Source organism: Uranotaenia lowii, chromosome 3 (assembly GCF_029784155.1).
Source record: "Uranotaenia lowii strain MFRU-FL chromosome 3, ASM2978415v1, whole genome shotgun sequence".
Lineage (NCBI taxonomy): Eukaryota > Metazoa > Arthropoda > Insecta > Diptera > Culicidae > Uranotaenia > Uranotaenia lowii.
Window position 1 is genome coordinate 111847591 of NC_073693.1, and position 12521 is coordinate 111860111.

Genomic DNA, 12521 nt, shown 5'->3' on the forward strand with positions numbered 1-12521 from the left:
TATCAATGTTAAATAAGACTAGTTTTATTAGTTTATTGAACATCCGTTTTGGAGTTGATTTTGTTGAAATTGTCTTCAATATTATTTTTTCCTATATTTTTTATATTTCAATCCATGACTTTTTGAAATAATTTGCTGACTATTTAAATGATTCTTCAATTTATGATTGTAAGAATTATTAGTATAGAATTCAAAAATTGTCCAACTTTGGACCCTTTAAATAAGCGGTGGTTTATATAAACCCATGTTTTTCTCATACATATACGGGATCTATATGGTTTTTAGAAAACCCATTCGTAGTTAATGGTCTTATCTACCAGTTTCAATGAGAGTTTTTATCCTTGGTTTTGCTGTTTTAGATAGATTAAAAAAAACATGAACAATCAACATTTCCTACTTTGAACTTACTGTTCCTGTTTTGGTAGTAATGGACATTAACCCTCAATTGGACCTAAATCTGAAATGCCAGTAAAAAGTTTGATTTATCGAAAAAAAAAACATAAAAAACTTAATTAAATTGAAATAAAAATTCCATGAACTAATATGAGGAATTTTAAACGATTCAAATAAAAACCAAAATTTCTGTTATGAATACCTATCTCAATTATTTTTCTCTTTAGCACGTTTCTTAGCAGCTTTAAAGTTAGAATGTTTTTTGTGTTGACTTGTAACTTATTAACATAAGGCTGCAAAAAACTGTTAACAATGCTTAATATAGGTTTCTTATTATACCCTCTTGAAAATTTGCACCTTTATTGACTGGTTAGTATGTATTGAAAAAAAAAGTGACGTTAGGTCTAAAAAGGGAACGTCATGGCCAATTATGTCATTATTTTTGGACCCTATATGTACCTATTTTTATGGGTTTCTAATATTTTTTTTTATTATTTGTAGTTAGTTAGATAGTATAGTTCATATTCGTCACAGCACAAGGTAGTTTTACTTTAAAATTTGGCTTGGCTTGTTAAATAGTGGGATTTATTCTTTATCTCTTTGATTTTTCGAAATGCTTCCCACAAATATAGATGTCTGTTTTACTACAGGGTGACAAAAAAGTCTGTCACACTTTTTTTTTGGGGTCGCATGTAGCCTACACGTTGTATCTCTCTGGTGCCATCTATATGTCAAATGAAAGGGCTAACTTTGTTGCCCACAGTGGCAGAGTTTCGTTTCTGTGCAGTTTGTGTACATTAAGTTGTTAGTGGCAGAGTTGAGAGCAGCTGTTATCGCTGAATATGGGAGAGGGTACAAACCCGGACACGTATTCAACATATTCAAACACCTAAAACCGCTCGTAATCAACCGGAAATTCGTGACCATAAATCGATCCTAGAGACCAGAGGCACCGAGAACAAGACACGATCTGGACGACCAAGGTCTGTGAGGTGACTCCAAGGTTGAAAAAGATTATACGAGACCGGACGTGCGCGCCGCTTGCAACGATTTTCCGAGACGTCTGAAGCTGGTTCAATCAGAGAAAGGTGGTGTAATTCCGAGATATCGTCTGTGAAGTATCTTGATGAGTTACTATAAAAGTCAGATTCTGATTTTCTTCTTATTCTTTGAAATATTGAGATTTTTCTGTGTGACCGGACTTTTTTGTCATCCTGTACTATGAGGAAGCACTTTTTTCAAAACGCTAAAAATTCTGTAAGAATTATTTTTTATTGCAAATAGCAGTATGATAGGATAAAGGAAGAATACGAGATTATTATTTGCATAGGAGTGTCTGGAATCATTGCAAACGAAATGAGTTTTTATCGATTTTCGGCGTTTTAGGACTAAGCTAGGTACAAGGACCAAGGAACACTCACCCTATTTCGAAATTCAAGGCTCCGTTGTTTTACAATCTTAAGAACAGCAAAACCTTTCAATATTCCAAAAAAAAAATTGTGTTATCATGACAGAATTCAATGCATTGTCGATGTTTTATTCCATGATTTTGATTTATTTGTGAATAGTTTCATTAGAATGTCAGGAATAAATTGATACAGAATAATTTTGTAAGTAAATATTTTCGGATGAGAGTTTCCTTTAAAATAAAAATGGAAAGGTTTTCATCACAACGATTCATTTTATTATTTTATAACAAGTTTTAAACAACGTTTTTTGAGCGTACCTCTTGGAAGTAATTTTATTGGTGCAATACTCCATGTAGCTTTAGGAGATCTACTTACATCGTTTTGCAATCACCATATCCGCCTGATTAAGCTCCGTATGATTTCTGGCTGTTCAACAAACTCAAAAAGCCACTGCGAAACACCGTTTTGACTTGTTTAAGGAGATAAATTCCGAATGCTATATGTTTATTGCAGCGGAAGGGAATTAATTTGAAGGCGATATGTGTAAGTAAATATGTTTTTGATATAAAAATGTGAGAAAAAATTTCAATTTGATCACAGTTACATTTATTTTTACAGTTATTTATTTTGTATGGGAGCCTCCTTTAACAAAAATAGAAAACACCTTACAATATTTTAAATCATCTTATTAAAACTTAAATGTTTGTCAAATTTTGTCACATTTTCTATAGATGACTCCCTCCCTCTCGCTTTCAACAATGGCAAGGAATTTCATAGCTATGAATCTACTCTATATGTCAAAACTCGTTCAAAAATACATTTAATCATCTCTCGACGTTAAAATTTGGTTTTCTAGAAAATGTTATGAACATCACTTGTAGAATCCATTTCCGCTTCTGAAAACGGTCATATGCCAAATTTATCGTTGATGTAGTTTCTGAGTCCCTAGGGAACAGACAGACAAACAATCATTTTTTTATATATGGTCGGGATTCGACTAGACCAAACTGAACGCCAAATTGAAATAAATGGGTTTTCTATTGCAGCGGATACAAAATATGATAAACTACCTACTCTTTTAGAATCAGGATATTTCACTAATTTTTGACCTAGATTTTATTCAATGTTGCTGACAGTGGAAATTTCAAAAAAGCGTTGCACTTAAGTTAACTGAAAGCATCCTTTAATGGAAAAATAAAAAGCACGTTTTCTTCCAGAAAATTATTTTCGTGCGGAGTAATATGCAGTTTGTACAGTTTCCCGATTCGAAACTGTTTTTCAGTTGGCCATAAACTTCATGTTGCGAATTGTCATCATTTGTATAAATTCTCGTTCAGCCAGACCAAACGTGTTAAAATTCTCTCGTTATAATTTTTTTTTGCTAATTTAAGAATATAACAGAAAAATTTAAAATAGAGACCTAAAAATTCTGATATTTAATACCATTCCTTAATAAAATAGTATTAAACAATTGCAATTGAAAAAAAAAACAAAATTTCAGATTCAATAGGATTGGATTTTCGATTCAAAATTTCAATTACGATTGTGTCGTGAGCTGGGAGGCATTGACATTGGTGTGAATCTTGTTATAAAAGGTTCTAGCGTTCTGAACTAGATTTTTTCGTCAGATGTTTTCTATCACCTCTTGTTTTGAGGATATGGCGTTTAGGGTTTTAAACGAATCAGTTTAGAGTGGAATCACGCTATGATGATAACAGATAAAGTAATTAACCTAAAAACCCGAAAATGAACTCCAATCTTTTTGTTATCCGATATTCATTCAACTAAAAACTGGCACAAAGCATTAAATTCCCGAAAAAAAACGATTAAGATTTCGCCTTGATAATATTGTTTCAGTGATACTACGCTTTGAAAAAAAAAATTATTAAAATGTTTAGGAAATTGAACAGATTACACTATTACTATTTCTGACATCACAAAAGGAGGTTTTGTTTGTTTAAGTATTCGATACTTAAGACTTTAACACTAAACATACCGACACTTTGTATATACCTATTCATACCGCGAGCGGTCAAATGACGGCAAACACTATTTTCGCTGAAACTCCCTTGTTTCTCAACCGATTTTCACAATTTATAGTTTTGAAAAGCTTTTAATTCGACTCAAATATGTTTCTCAGACAATTTTCAGCTACAATCAATCATTTCTAAGTTATTTGAAGTTCAAAAAAATTTTCATGAAAAAACATGCCTCAGAAAATAGGTTGTAAATCAGTTATAAAGTGCTCGAAAAAAATTTCACTTTGTGCTTCAGAAAGCTGAAGTTAGAAGCTATATGTTGCACATATGAAATATTTTTTCAAAAAACTTCTAAGATCATGGCTACAAAAAATGTACAAAAGTTGTGTAAAACCCGTACTTTTCAATCAATCAACCGCCAAAGCTGTTCCTGTTACAGCAGAAAATTTTTAAAAATTGAATTGGAAAGTTGACGTAATTTGTCACATTTTGGCATCTTTAGATTTTTAAAATACGAAATACATAATTTATGACGACTTTTCAAAGCTAGCTATTTTTCGAACTTTTTATCAATTGGGATTTTCTAAAGCAATCCCTACACCTAAATTCAGCTTTGCACTGGATTTTGAGTATGTTATCGTAAGGTTTAGGCTTCAAAACTATATATAAAAGAAAGCAAATTTCATACCGGTTCTAGAGGTGTAACTGCATTGGCGGTGTGATGTTTGACAAAAATATAATAAAAATATTTCTGAATGTAAAACCAGAAAATTTGCGCTAATGCTTGTTTGTTTTTTCGTTTCCTTTCACCCGTCTTCGTGTGCAAAATAGCTTTGAGATATTAGGTACCACCAACTGCGCCTGTCTGCCAAGCAAGAATTTGTGCTAACTTTTCAAAATTCAGAAACTTCTCCACTGTTTTATTTATCATATTTTTGTCAAGCATTGCACCGCCAATGCAGTTACACCACTAGAACCGGTATGAAATTTGCTTTCTTTTGCATATAGTTTTAAAGCCTAAACCTTACAATAAAGTACTCAAAATCCAGTGCAAAGCTAAATTTAGGTGTTGGGATTGCCTCAAAAAATTCAAATTGATAAAATGTTCGAAAAATAGCTAGCTTTGAAAAGTCGTCATAAATCATGTATCTCGTATTTTAAAAATCTAAAGATGCCAAAATGTGACAAATTACGTCAACTTTCCAATTCAATTTTTAAAAATTTTCTGCTGTAACAGGAACAGCTTTGGCGGTTGATTGATTGAAAAGTACGGGTTTTACACAACTTTTGTACATTTTTTGTAGCCATGATCTTAGAAGTTTTTTGAAAAAATATTCCATATGTGCAACATATAGCTTCTAACTTCAGCTTTCTGAGGCACTAAGTAAAATTTTTTTCTAGCTCTTTATAACTGATTCACAGCCTATATTCTGAGGCATGTTTTTTCATAAAAAAATTGTTTAACTTCAAATAACTTAGAAATAATTGATTGTAGCTGAAAATTGTCTGAGAAACATATTTGAGTCGAATTAAAAGCTTTTCAAAACTATAAATTGTGAAAATCGGTTGAGAAACAAGGGAGTTTCAGCGAAAACAGTGTTTGCCGTCATTTGACCGCTCGCGGTATGAATAGGTATACCACATGCGTTATTCGAAAACCGCAACACTTAAAAAAAATTTAAAAACGCAAAAATACTTGCATTTTGTAAATAAAAATAGTCCTGTCGTTAAATTTGCGAAAAAACATTTATATAAGGCGCAATCATCGTTTAAAATTCAAAAACCGTCATTTGACCGCTTCCGGTACGTTTAGTGTTAATCCTTTTAACAACTTTGTTGAAGGCAGTCTTCAACTAAGCATTTTAACTTAAGCTGTAAATAATATACAGGATTATACAGGATTCATTTTAAAGTTTTAGGAATTTCCGTAACGGGGAAAAATGAGAAAATGAGTATTTTTATAAAGATTCGTCCGCACTGCAATTTTTCCCGCTTGTGGGGCGAACCACGCTTGGCCTACTAATGTGTGGTGGTAGTTGCAACTCTATCTGTATCTACCACTTCATAGTAGTAGGCCCGTGGAAAACAAAAATTTGATATGTGATGATAATGCTTCTAAATAAATTCTATTCGCTCATTTTTACCATCTTTCATTTCATCTAACCTAGGGTTACCATATCCTGCAACGCCAAAAAGAGTACATTGAGAAATATTTTCAAAATTGTAAAGACAAACGCCATTCATTTAAAGCCATGATGTTTTAGGTCATTCAAATTGCGTCAATTTATTGCAAGTTATGCGAATTAATTGACAAATGCTCAGTATTTTCAGTTGGATTATTCAAAGTTTACGATTTTATACTGAGAAAGTACATCAAAGTTAATAACAAAAACTGAATTTTTTAAAGAGTTTTTTAGAGGCGTATTTTTTCACTCATTAAAAACATTACTGCTGATTCGTTCGCTATTGATTTGTGCACTATGCTTTTAAGTAAGTTGTAGTTATGCATATTGCCTACTGTTCAGGAGTTCGTTGCATACTCAAAGGCGCTTATTTTAAACGAAAAATCCAGATTGAAATCGTGAATGTACTCATTATTTCTCCCTTAGAAATCCATCCTTTGAAACATTTAACACAAGAAGCAAAACTTAAGTGTTGTGCTACAAATGCTCTAGAAGTTGTATATTTTGTATTTATAAGAATACAATCTTCATGTATCGGAAGAAATAAGTTAACTTATATGAGAAAATTTCATTTTTTTTCTTTGAACAAAAAAAAAGTACATTTGGTAAAATTTTTCAAAACGAAGAGTACGCTCGTTTTTCGATCGAAAAAGAGTACATGTACTCTTAAAAGAGTACGTATGGTATCCCTAATCTAACCTTCTATCCATCTATGTATAAAAAAATTCATAATCTTTAGATGTCCCTACTAAAACGGACATTACTTTTCACCGCAAAGGCCGAAAAATTAAAGTAACATATGAATATTTTTATAATTTTCAACCAGAAGTCAAATTTGATTAAAGTCATCGGCAAAATTTATCATTTAGTCAAACCTTATATTTACTTAATCTTTTTGATTTTTTATAAATTTTTGCTAAACGAATCTCAATATTTTTAGAACAATTTTTACCTTTTTTATAGAGGTATACAGAAAACAAGAGCTGATAGAAAATAACTATAGACTTGGAATACTGAGTTTGAAAATTTATGCACCTCGGTTGCTAAACCACATTAAAACAGCATTTATAGATACTTACTATTCCTTACTGGCTCTGAAAATTTCTAATGGAACGCAATAGTTAAAGAACACACAATTTCCTTCTGATCAATTGTTGCTAGAATCTCTTCTGTTTTAACGCTCGAACTTGAATTTAGAAATGTGTTTTGCAGTATCTGTATTTTTTTGGTCATCCCATATTATGAATTTTTAATGGGAAAATTTTAAATCGGAGATTTGTTAAAATATTTTAACTCTGATTCTGATTTTCAGTCGGTCTAAAATATCTTAAAATATATGAAAATCCTGATAGTCTGATAGGGCACTTTGCATTCCGCAAAACTTCTTTGTAATATAAACAATTTTTGTAGATTACGAATGACTTCAGTGTGAAATATCGATAAAAGATTTTTTTTTTCATAATTTCAATCGCAATTTGGTCCCAGAACAACTTTCGTTTTACAGCTTTGATAATTATTTTCGAGGTTTAAAGAATTTAAGAGCTAATGGCACTCATGTTGCCCTGAATTTAAATATACAATTAATTATTTCTTACCGCCTTTTTATCTGAAATAGCTTTTGAAAATTGTTAAAAAAAATCTTTTCGGGAAAATATTAATCAATTATCCACTTTCTCCAAGACAACTAATAATTTTAATTTTTGTGAAAAGTTAGAAACGTTTTCTTTTGGTTAGCTTTTTTCCCATCCTGATAAATACGGGAGTCAAAGGAAATTAATTTTTTTAAATTAAAATGATCTTTTCAAACATCAAGAAGTTCATGAATTTAACGTCAACCATCATTTTAACACTAAACATACCGACACTTTGTATATACCTATTCATACCGCGAGCGGTCAAATGACGGTTTACACTGTTTTCGCTAAAACTTTCTTGTTTCTCAACCGATTTCTTCAAAATTTATATTTTTGAAAAGCCTTTAATGTGACTCAAATATGTTTCTCAGACAATTTTCAGCTACAATTAATTATTATAAAGTTATGTTAATTCCAAGAAATTTTTTATGAAAAAACATGCTTCAGGAAAATTGCTATAAATCTGTTCATCAGTGCTCGAAAAAAATTTCACTTAGTGCATGAGAAAGCTGAAGTAAGAAGCTATATGTTGTACATACGAAAGTTTTTATCAATTTTTTTAAGATCATGGCCACAAAAAATGTAAAAAAGTTGTGTAAACCCGTACTTTTCAATCAATCAACCGCCAGAGCTGTTCCTGTTACAGTAGAAAAATTTCAAAAAATGTATTGGAAAGTTGACGTAATTTGTCACATTTTGGCATCTTTAGATTTTTAAAAATACGCAATACATAATTTATGACGAATTTTCAAATGTAGCTGTTTTTCAAGCATTTCATCGATTCGGATTTTTGATACAATTCCTACACCTAAATTCAGCTTAGCACTGGATTTTGAGTATGTTATCGTAAAGTTTAGGCAAAAAAAATGTATGCAAAAGAAAGAAAATTTTATACCGGTTCTAGTGACGTAACTACATTGGCGGTTCGATGCTTGACAAAAATATAATAAATAAATTTCTGAAAGTAAAACCAGAAAATTTGAGCGAATGCTCATTTGTTTTTTCGTTTCCTTTCACCCGTCTTCGTGTGCAAAATAGCTTTGAGATATTAGGTACCACCCACTGCGCCCGTCTGCCAAGCAAGAATTTGTGCTGACTTTTCAAAATTCAGAAACTACCTCACTGTTTTATTTATCATATTTTTTTCAAGCATTGCACTGCCAATGCAGTTACATGACTAGAACCGGTATGAAATTTTCTTTCTTTTGCATATAATTTTTTTACCTAAACCTTACGATAACATACTCAAAATCCAGTGCAAAGCTGAATTTAGGTGTAGGAATTGTATCAAAATTTGTATTGATGAAATGTTTGAAAAACAGCTACCTTTGAAAATTCGTTATAAATTATGTATTTCATATTTTTTAAATAAAAAGATGCCAAAATGTGACAAATTACGTCAACTTTGTAATTTATTTTTTGAAATTTTTCTACTGTCACACCCATAGAAGAGGTTGCAAAAATCCAATGCCTATTTAGCAAATCTCTGTGCCGATAATGCGCTGAAATGTGCACTGTGCCGAAGACGGTATGTTTGAAAAACCGTAACTGGCATAAGGACTCGGCTCCCAACCAAAATGATGACCACTACATTCAAGCGAAACAAGAAAATCATTTTATGGGATTTCCTTCCTATTGGATAATTCATCCCAGAAACAAGAAAATAAAAATTAAAACCCCAGCGCTGTAGTGAGAATCGAACTCACATCACCAATTGTATCGTCTTGCCAGTCCGACATTTTAACCAGTATACTATTCGAGCTTCATGCAGGACGAGGTATATTTGTCATACGGTTTCTGCCACCGATCAATCACAAAAAACGTACAACGGCAGCTTCCCGGCGTTTGGCCTCCTTTCAATGCATTCCTTTGTCTTAAGATGGAAACGGGAAAGGGAACGGGAGTGAAGGAACGGGAAACCCATTGAATGAGAACTGTGCTTTGCTTACTGCCTGCTATTACATACACACGCTACATATACACAGCTGCTAAAGCCGGGCAGCTTGGCCGATGATTGTTTGCCGGTAAATTGAAGGAATGTTTTTATTGTTGGTTTAGCTACATACACACGCACAGCTTAGCCGTGTTTGCTGGTTGATTGAATTAGAAGGATGTTTTTGTTGTTGCTTTTGCTACATTCACACGCGCAGTGCTCGGTTCGCTGGCTGCCTGGTGTTGGCCGGTATTTATTTCCATCCTTCTTCGGCTTGTGATGCGATGGGGAGGGACGCGAAAACGTTTTTATTTTGTTTCATTCAGACATACGCAATTCGGTTGCGCTGGGAGTTTAATGCCGGTGGGCGCAAATCGAATCAGTGCCGGTCGCGTTATCTTCTTGTACCAATGATGCTATGAAATTGACTACACGCCATTGGCACAGAGGCTGAATTTTGGGTGCACAGGAACTTGCTTAGGCGGTTGATTGATTGAAAAGTACGGGTTTTACACAACTTTTTTACATTTTTTGTGGCCATGATCTTAAAAAAAAAATTGATAAAAATTTCCGTATGTGCAACATATAGCTTCTAACTCCAGCTTTCTCATGCACTAAGTGAAATTTTTTTCAAGCACTGATGAACAGATTTATAGCAATTTTCCTGAAGCATGTTTTTTCATAAAAAATTTCTTGGACTTTACATAACTTTAAAATAATTAATTGTAGCGGAAAATTGTCTGAGAAACATATTTGAGTCACGTTATTTGCTTTTCAAAAATATAAATTTTGAAGAAATCGGTTGAGAAACAAGAAAGTTTTAGCGAAAACAGTGTAAACCAAGAATGGCAAGAATGCCTTGTCCAACATCCGCTTAATGCGACACAACATGCATACCAAACAGGAAAATCAACATTAACTCTTCTGCACAACGTAGTACATAATATTGAAAATAGTTTTTCACAGAAAGAATCATGTCTAGGAGCATTTCTAGACATAGAAGCAGCATTTGATAATGTCTCGTTTACATCAATAATGGATGCGGCACTACTTCATGGAGTGCCTAGTGTTATAACTAACTGGATTAGCGCAATGCTAAGTAACAGGAATCTTCATTCATCTTTAAGACAGGCCTCAATAACAAAAGTTAGCACACGTGGTTGCCCACAGGGAGGTGTACTATCACCTCTTTTGTGGAACCTAGTTGCAGACGGTTTGTTGAGAAAACTCAATGACCGTGGAATACCAACCTATGGATTCGCAGATGATTATCTTCTGCTGGTAAGAGGTTTGTGCATAAGCACATTATTTGATATAATGCAACAAGCTCTGCGCTCTGTTGAACGATGGTGTTCTCATGTAGAACTTTCAGTTAATCCTCTAAAAACTAATATTGTTTTATTTACTAAAAAACGTATCACCCGCGGGGTGCGCCCTCTGCTGTTTTATGGTTCCGAAATCACCGTGTCTAATCAAGTTAAATATTTGGGTGTCATTCTTGACTCCAAATTAAACTGGTCTGATCACATCGAATTCAGAATCAAAAAAGCATGCATGGCCTTCGGACAATGCCGACGTGCAATCGGAAAAAACTGGGGACTCAAACCCAAACATATTCACTGGATTTACTCCACAATAGTAAGACCAATTCTGGCATATGGGTGTCTAGTGTGGTGGCAAAAAGGAGAAGTTGCAACAGTTCGGACTAAACTAAATCACCTTCAAAGAATGTGTCTTTTGGGGATGTCCGGATCGTTCACTACAACTCCTACTGCAGCACTAGAGGCTCTGTTTTCTATCAAACCTCTACACTTGTTCCTAAAACAGGAAGCCTTCTCATGTGCTTTTCGTCTACAGGCAGTTGGTCTCTGGCTGTCAGGAAATATCGAAAGATCATCGAGTCATACAAATGTGTGGCCTGAATTAGTTAGATTAAACAAGTTTAATCTAGCGCCAAACGATTTAACACTCTCGAGTAGTTTTCCCTACATGGGGTTTAAAGTCAAATTTCCTTCTCCTCAAGAATGGTTATCAGGTTTCGTAGAGGACCAAATGTCCTCTCATATTGTATTCTATACTGACGGCTCATTATCAAACGGCCGTGCAGGTGCAGGAATTTACTGTCACGAGTTGAACATAGAATATGCTCAACCTCTAGGAAAATATTGTACAGTGTTTCAGGCTGAGCTATATGCTATTATGTATGGAGTGCAAATTGCACTTCAAAAGAAGATTATGTTCAGAACAATTTATTTCTGTTCAGATAGCCAAGCAGCTATCAAATCACTCAGTGCTTCCAGTTCTAGATCAAAACTGGTAATCGCATGCCGGAAAGCAATCGAAGAACTTGCTGAAGGCAATGGATTAAACCTTCTATGGGTACCCGGACATAAGGGAATTTTTGGAAACGAATGCGCCGACGAACTCGCTAGAGCTGGGTCGGAAAAGGAATTTTACGGACCAGAGCCGGCTGTCCCAATATCACCATGTTGGTTCAGAAACCAAATTCAAACTTGGTCCTCTAACCAGCATGAACGATACTGGGAAGAGTTGGACACTTGTCGTCAAACTAAATTATTTTTAGAAAAACCATCTCCAATCATATCGAGTTACTTATTAACTTTAAATAAATTTCATTGCAGCATCTTGATCAGAGCACTCTCCGGTCATTGTAAACTCAACTATCACATGCACAACATTCAGCGTGCTGAATCTCCAGTATGTGGTAGTTGTGAATCAGATGTGGAAGATCCCTTCCATCTTATATGTAACTGTCCCTCATTCGCCAGACTACGTTTCCGTACTCTGGGATCTTACGCCTTAAGCGAATCTGAGTTTAAGAAATTAAACTTAAAAAACATTCTATCATTCCTTACCGAATGTAGAAAAGAGCTTTAATGCTAATAATCCCTAGTGGAAAGGCTTTATGCCATCTTAAATAGATTGAATTTATTTCTTCCTTTTATAGGTTTTTCAGGTTTCTCAGGTAA

General features: G+C 33.7%; 1 protein-coding gene across 7 annotated transcripts in view; it reads left to right on the forward strand.

Annotated features, from left to right (window-relative positions):
* The window catches only part of LOC129750784 (serine-rich adhesin for platelets), a 251248-nt gene that overhangs the window by 223417 nt on the left and 15310 nt on the right, over positions 1-12521 (forward strand). The window lies entirely within an intron of this gene.